Source organism: Crocodylus porosus, unplaced genomic scaffold (genome assembly GCF_001723895.1).
Source record: "Crocodylus porosus isolate Cpor-Errol unplaced genomic scaffold, CroPor_comp1, whole genome shotgun sequence".
NCBI classification, from domain to species: domain Eukaryota; kingdom Metazoa; phylum Chordata; order Crocodylia; family Crocodylidae; genus Crocodylus; species Crocodylus porosus.
Window position 1 is genome coordinate 1,399,528 of NW_017728948.1, and position 8,414 is coordinate 1,407,941.

The 8,414-nt window shown below is 46.8% G+C and overlaps 1 protein-coding gene across 3 annotated transcripts in view; it reads right to left on the reverse strand.

Moving 5' to 3' along the window:
- The window catches only part of SFXN5 (sideroflexin 5), a 209,612-nt gene that overhangs the window by 53,761 nt on the left and 147,437 nt on the right, over window positions 1-8,414 (reverse strand). The window lies entirely within an intron of this gene.

An 8,414-nucleotide genomic window follows, 5' to 3' on the forward strand; every position in this document is an offset into this window, starting at 1 on the left:
GACCTGAACCTGTTCAGCCTCCACAAGAGAAGGCTGAGGGGGGGATCTGGTGACCATCTATAAACTCACTAAGGGGGACCAGCAGGGTTTGGGAGAGACTTTGTTCCGCCCCCCCCGGGCTAACAAGGAATAACAGCCACAAGTTGTTAGAGAGTAGGTTTAGATTAGACATCTGAAGGCACTACTAGGATCTGGAACCAACTTCCAAGCAAAGTGGTACTGGCTTCTACCCTGGGGGTCTTTAAGAGGAGGCTGGACGTCTACCTGCCTGGGGTCATTTGAGCCCAGTTTTCTCTCCTGCCCAGGGCAGGGGGTCGAACTTCACGATCTACAAGGTCCCTTCCGTACTTCTATGAATCTATGGACTAAGACTGGATCAGAAGAAATCTCATGAGGTTCAATAAGGAAAAGTACCAGGTCCTGCACTTAGGACAGAGCAATCCCCTGCGCTGGTGCAGGCAGGGCACCAACTGGCTAAGCAGCAGCTCTGCAAAAAAGGACCCAGGGTGACAGTGGACAATAAGTTGGACAGGAGCCAGCAGTGCGCCCTTGTTGCCGAGAACGCGACCGGCATCCTGGGCTGCGTGGGGAGGAGCGCTGCCAGCAGATCGAGGGCAGTGACTCTTCCCCTCTATTCGTCACTGGGGAGGTCACATCTGGAGTCCTGTGTCCAGCTGTGGGCCCCCCACTGCAGAATGGATTTGGACAAGTTGGAGAGAGTCCAGCGGAGGGCAATGAAAACGGTTGGGGGGCTGCGGGACAGGACTGGTGAGGAGAGGCTGAGGGAACTGGGCTGCTTTAGTCTGCAGAAGAGAAGACAGAGGGGGATCGAATAGCAGCCTTCAACTCCTAACCTCTGATATAAAATGTAGCAACCCAGAACATTTTCTTTCCCTCCCTGCAGCGGGGTCCAAAGAGGCTGGAGGTGGCCTGTTCTCAGTGTGGGCAGATGGCAGGACAAGGAGCAACAGGAACAAGCTGCAGCAAACGAAGCTGAGGTTGGAGATTAGGAAAAATTCTCCCATGAGAGGGGTAGTAAAGCACTGGACAGGCTCCCCAGAGAGGTGGTGCAGTCTCCATCCTTGGAGGTGTTTAAGTACCAGCTCGACACAGCCTTGTCTGGGATGATGTAGTTGGACTAGATGTGACCTCCTGAGGTCCCTTCCCAGCCTCATTGCCTATGATTGTATGAACTCAGCAGGCAGCAATGCCATTCCATTAATTTCCCTCAACAGGCCCAAAGGAGACAGATGAGTTTCAGAAGCTGTATACATTTCTCCAAGGTGGCCCATCGGGTACCAGGGAGTAGCAACTGGGGTGGGTTTTGCAGTGAGAAGACTTGTCTTGAGGCGAATGGACTCCAATGACACTAACAGAAATTCACAGTGTTGTACGGCTGTAGCCATGATGGTTGCACCAAACTATGCCAAATAAATCCTGCTTTAAAAGAACTTAAGTAAATAGGGGGAAAGCACCAGGGCATGCAGAGACTGGTTGCCTATTTATAAAGCACTCTATCGCAAAGTGCAGCGTGTTGTTATAAACATACCCCCCCGAAATGCATGCTACAGCCTCATGCTCCCAGCTCTTCTTCACTCTGCCCTGACGGAACGGGCTGGGATGGCCCAGCTCCAGGTCCCCACGTGCTAGGACCCGGCTACTGCTGCTTCTCACTGCCGCTTGGCTGCGGTGTGACATGGGGAAGCTCCTTGCCACCCAACTACTCAGCCACCAGGCAAAACCCCTGCCACTGAAGCCCCAGCTCCACGCACCAGATCTAATGGCCTGGTAATCCGGATCCAGCCTGTAGGCTGTACATTGCTAACCTTCGATATAAAATGTAGCGACCCAGAACATTTTCTTTTCCTGCCATGCCACTGCCATCTTCAAACCCCTCAACTCCCCTTCTGCATTGTGTTCAAGCCTTGTCTGCAAGACTCTGCACAGCTCTGGGACCCTTAGAAATCTTAGACCCTTATCTGCTCACTTCAAACTCCTGTACCCTGTCTTCTGCCTAGGTGCCCTTCCACAGCTCTCCCTTGTCCTCCCCCATCCTCCTCGTCTCTTCTTCCACATTTCCTCTTATGCTTGGAAACCAGCCGTTCATGATGATCAATGAAATGGTTAATGTTCACTCTAGCACATCATCAGGGCTTTGAGACTGACATGCTGATTTGATTGTAGAGGGCAGAGGAGTTACCTCCATAACATACTGCAGCACTGGTTGCCCTCTATGTTTGGAAGAGGGTTTTTCACAGCAACAAAAGCCAAAATATTCACTTTTTCTTTAAAGGCAAGTGATAGTCTTCACAATCCCATTACATGATGCAGGACACATGAATACACCTGGCAGGCTGTGTCTGGCACATGGGTTGTATGTTAAACACCACTAATTTGGTCTATGAGCTGGTTGGGCAAGGGCCATGGGCCAGGATCACTAAAGTACGCACAGTTTGCTGATTTTATGGTGGTCGTAGCAATTTACCCCAGGAGAGTACTTAGCCCCATGTCTTTACAAGCAGCATGCAGACCAACTGTGCTCATACCCATATAATGACAATACAACCTATTGTTCTGCCCTGCACGGACCTGTGCAATGATGCAAATGAAATTCTAAGTAGACACCTATGTATTTCCCCAGAGATTTATTTTACACCATACTAACTTTCTTAGTGGGCATTGTCTTCCAATACTTTAGTTATCTCAATAGCTGACAACAGTCCTGTGACCTGCAGCATAAGCCTGCAATATAAGCTCCTATTTACAATATGGCTTGAATTGTGCTTGCAATAACTATTCTGCTTTTCCAGAACAGACGCTGCTACACTGGCTACTTAGTCTAATGCAGACAGGGGATTTTAGGCCTGGTGTTGGCCCTAGCCATGCTTTAGGTAGTCTAGTCACTGCTTCTGAACTGAGCTGTTCTAGAGCAAACGGAAATTAATTCAGAACAGTCCCATGGCCTTTGATACACAGGAGATCACAGAGATGAACACAATGGTCTCTCCCAGGCCTGTGAACATGAAGCCTCTCTGAACATGAGGCCTAAACCTAGTGCCAATTAGGTTGATGAGAACCTCAAGCAGGTCTTCAGCTTGTAGCTATGTTACATCTACTGTGTTCGGCTGCAATTGTGTTTAAAAACAGGATTATAATCCATAATGCAAATGGGTTCTAAGACATCGCTTCAGTGAGAGGAATGACGAACTGGATGGGGAAAATGGGTGGAACGTGGGTGTGGCAGGTGGTGCTTTCTTAGGGCATTTATAGACGTGCGCCAGGAGTGGGGTAGTGGGGAGGGTGCTTTAAGTAGAGCAGCTCTGAGAGCCACTCTAATTAAAGTGCCCGGAATGTCACGTGTATCGGTGTCCCCATGCCGAAAAATGGTGGCAGGGATGCCTTAACTAAAACATGTCAAATGAGTTTTAGTTAAAGTACCCCCGCTGCCATTTTTCAGAGTGGGGAGGCTGATACATGTGACACTGGAGTCTTCTGGAGCGCAGTAATTACCACACTCCAGCTGACTCGATTAATCAAGTCTGCTCCAACGCGCTGCATAACAGCATGCTGGAGGAGCCTCGCTGCACGTCTATAGGTGCCCTTAGAGACTACATGTGAGAGGACTGAATGAGAGGAATGAATTCCTTCCTTGTGGGACGTCACAGCAGTCAGAGTTACCCGGCAGTGCATCTGCTCCAGTGACTCCCAAGCGAGAGGAACTTGCAATGGGTTTCCATCCCATCTTCTGCTCTAGACCTACGTCCCATACTTGGAATTTTCTTGCTTTCATGGATGCTGCTGAAACATTATTTCTCCGTATTAAAGCTGTCAATATAGGTATTATTTATACAACTTAAAATGAGACTACATCTGTGCAAAAAAAAGCTGACATTGTGTTCCCCGCACAGCATATGCAGTCTCAAAATAAACAGCGATTCTATATGTTGGATGCTTGAACACGGCATCCAAGCAGCAGGAGACATATGAGACATGGTGAAAGAACGAAACACTGGGGAGCTCAGCAGTGGGAGGTAACAATGAGTTGCCTAGAGAGCAAAGAACAAAGGCCCTGGGAGTTAAAATACACAGCAGGCAAAGAGACGAGAGACGCCAAGAGAGCTGAAAAAAAAATGGCACAAGATTTGCGAGAGGCAGCTGGGGGAGCTAAAACATGCAGATGGAGAGATGGCTGGGAGAAATGAAAGACCCGGATCCAAGTGGGAAGACGCCGACCAGGAACCGTCCACTAAAAGAAGCTTTTCCAATACAGAGACAAAAAAAATGCTGTATTGGTTTTGCTTTAATTTGAAAAAACATCTACAGATAGATCCTTGACTGTTACCGGTCCAAACAGCTCCACTGAAGTCCACAAGGTAGTACCAATATACACATGCTCCTCTATATGAGGTTCAGGTTGACATTTGAAAGTCACTTCTTTTTAAAATCCATCAGAAATTTAGGGAGAAACTATTAAGTTCAGACCTGGGTTCAGTTCAGGTCTCCCTTATCAATCAAAGGATTAAGCCATCTTCCTCCTCATTTTTAAATGAGTGGTTTTACAAATCAAACTGTACACATAACATACCTCTTGCTGTGACTGGCATAAAGCTTTCCACTATAGCCAGAATGACAGTGGGTAGGCAGACAGATCAATAGACTCATACAGGATTGGGTTGGTAAGCTTTCATCAAAATTGATTTTCATGGAGAACAGTTTCTGCCGAAAGGAAAATCCCAACAGGGAAATGTCAATTTTGTTGAAGGTTTTGTTGGGAAAACCAAGTTGAAATATTTTGTTCCAAGCTGATGAGACTTGGTTAAACTTATTTTGATTTGTTGAACTGAACTGAACTGTTTTTGCTTCCAATCAGTTCAATATTAATCTGGAAATGATGATTGCCAGACTGACCACCAACTCATCCGCTTGGTTAGGTCACTCTAACTGGCTCCCAAATAACGGCTGCAGCAGAAGCAATGCTAAGGGAAGATCAACATCAAAGGAATCAGGGACCCAATCAAACCCACTATCGTCTCAATGAAAAACTGATGTAATTCCAATCAACAGTAATGGGAGACTGTTGATAGTACTTGGGGTGCCTTCAAGTACACTGTTATCAGTGCCTGTGAAGAGACACTTGGATTCTCTTTCAGGAAACATCAAGACTGGTTTGATGAGAATGACCAGGAGATCCAAGAGTTGATCGACTGCCAGTGCAAGGCCTTTTGTGCTTGGCAGAACAACATCAACTTCAAGCAAAAGAAAATGAATCTCCAACAAGCCAAGGCAGAGGTCCAAAGGAGGACCCGCGATATGAAGAACAGATGGTGGAAAGACAAGGCGAAGGAGATTCAACATCTTGCTGACAACCACAATATGCACAGTTTCTTTAGTGCCACCAAAGCCATCTACGCTCTGAGCACTTGGGGACCAACTTCCTTGAGACCTAAGGACAGAGGGAACCTGATCAAGGAGAGGGGAGCCATCAATGCCCGTTGCAAAGAGCACTTTGAAGACCTTCTCAATTGAGACTCAGTTGTTTATGAGAGTGTTTTCAACTCCATCCCGTAACACCCAGTCAGAAATGATTTTGGAATCCCTCCAACCTTGATGAAGTGAGGAAAGCCATCAAGTACATGAGGAACAACAAGGCACCTACAGCTGACATCACAGCTCCATGCCCTCATCTTAAGGATTTGGAATGATGAGGAAATCCCAGATGACCTCAGGGATGCCATGATTGTGACAACCTTCAAGAAAGGAGACAAGTCTGACTGTGGAAACTCCAGAGGGATTGCCTTGCTGTCCTCCACAGGAAAGATTATTGAGCAAACCTTCCTGAACCATCCCCTTCCACTTGCTGAAAAGCTCTTCCTGGAACCTCAGTGTGAGTTTAGGCCATCAAGAGAAAGGCACAATTTACATGACCTTCACAGCTTGCCAGCTGCAACAGAAGTGCCAGAAACAACATAAGCTGGCTTTCTTTGACCTCATGAAAGCTTTCAACTTTGTCAGCTGAGAAGTGTTGTAGAGGATCCTTCTGAAGTATGGATGCCCACCAGAATTTGTCACCATTTTCTGCCTGCTCCATAATAGTATGTGAGCAGTAGCTCTCAGTAATGGATCTACCATAGATCCGTTTGAGATTAAGACAGGAGTTAAGCAAGGCTGACTCGTCATTCCAGCACTCTCCATATTCCTTGCTGCGATGCTACTTCTGACCACCAACAAGCTTCCAGCTGGAGTGGAGCTAAACTACCAAATGGATGGTAAACTGTTTAACCTCAGCTGACTCTGAGCCAAAACCAAGACCACCCTGACCTCAATCATGGAGCTCCTGTACACTGATGATGCTATAGTGTGCAAGCAGACCTTCAGGCAATTGTCAATGTCTTTATCAAAGCATAAAAGAAAAGTGGACGGATGCTTAACATTCAGAAGACTAAGATCCTCCATCAACAAGCTCCTAATGAACAGTCCCCAGCTCCAGTAATCCAGATCCACAGTGAGACTACAGAGTGTATTTCCTGTACCTCAGACGCCATCTCTTCCAGAAGGCTGACATCGACGAAGAAATCCAACATTGCCTCAAACATTTAAGTGCAGCCTTTGGATGCCTGAAGAAGTGGGTGTTCAAAGATCATGACATCAGATCTGAAACCAAGCTCATGGTTTATCAAGCAGTTGTGAACCCCACCTTGCCCTTAAGACATGGACAACATACAGGAGACATCTAAGTTGTTGAAGAAGTTCCATCAACACTTTCTGCGGAAGATCCTTCAAATCCACTGAGAAGACAGATAGACCAAAGTTAGCATCCTCTTGCAAGCAAACTCCATGAGTATAGAGGTGATGATCATCCAACATCAACTTTGTTGGACCAGTCATGTCATCTGGATGTCCAACTCCAGACTCCTGAAGCAAATTTTATTCTTCCAGTTCAGCCAAGGTGTACACTCAAGAGAAGGGCAAAGAAAGCACTTCAGGGATGTCCTCAAGGCCAACTTTAAAAAATGCAGCATTGATGTCAACTTGTGCAAGACTATTGCCCAGAGCCACCCCAAATGGAGGAAAGTCTGCTGCAGGGATCTCAATACTTCGAAACCTCATGACAACAGGAGATGGAAAAGTGGGAGCAGCAGAAACAATGTGCCACAGACCAAATCAAGAATCCAAGGGCACCCACACTACATGGAAACTTATGTCCGAGTTGCAGTAAAGTCTGCTGATCCTGGATAGGCCTCATCAGCCATCTTTGGATGCACAGATAAGACAATCATGGAAGACAATCAACTTCTACTGCAAAGGATTGCTGAAGAAGGAAGAACTACATCTTACAACTAACAAGCTTCCAATCAGCGTGAAGCTAAACTACTGAATGGATGGTAAACTGTTTAAATCTCAGCTGACTCTGAGCCAAAACCAAAACCACTCCAACCTCAATCATTGAGCTCCATTACATTGATGATGCTGTAGTTTGTGCTTACTCAGAAGCAGACCTTCAGGCAATTATCAGTGTCTTTACTGAGGCATACAAGAAAATGGGACTGTCACTTAACATTCAGAAGACTAAGGTCCTCCATCAACAAGCTCTTAATAAGCAGTTCTCAGCTCTGGTAATTCAGATTCATAGTGAGACTCTGGAGAACACTGAGAATTTCCCATACGTCAGAAACCATCTCTCACAAAAGACTGACATGGATGAAGAAACTCAATACCACCTCAAATGTGCAACTGCAGCCTTAGGATGGCTGAGGAAATGGGTGGTCGAAGATTGTGACATTAGACCTGAAACCAAGCTTATGGTTTATCAAGAAGTCATGATCCCCACCTTACTGAATGGAGCTGAGATGCAGACAATGTATAGAAGACACCTCAAGTCATTGGAGAAGTACCACAATACTGCCAAAGATCTTTTAAATCCAGTGGGAAGATAGATGCATCAATTTCTCGGTTCCCCTGTGCAACAGGTATGAGACCCTTGCACCACTGATAAAAGAAGGACTGAAGGCACTTGCTCCAGAGGAGGAAAAGAGGCAAGCTCCTGTCCAGAATAGGAGATGTAGGGTGGTGGTAGTGGACTACCTCCAGGAGCCCATATCTGGGATGTGACAGAGAGGATTATAAAACTCATCCACGCCTCTGACCACTACCCCGTTCTGCTCATCCACATGGGCACGAATGACATGGCCAGTGACAACCCTCAGTGGATCATGAGTGACTACAGGGCTCTGGGGGCTGGGCTCAAGAGGTTGGGGGTGCAGATGGTTTTCTCTTCCTTCCTCCCAGTCAGGAGTCAGGGCCCCTGGAGGGACAGTTTTATTGAAGAGGTCAACTGGAGGCTCAGGAGATGATGAGAGCCCGGCAGGGCAAGTTATGCTGAGGGGAAACCAGCATGGGTTCATGGCAGGCAGATC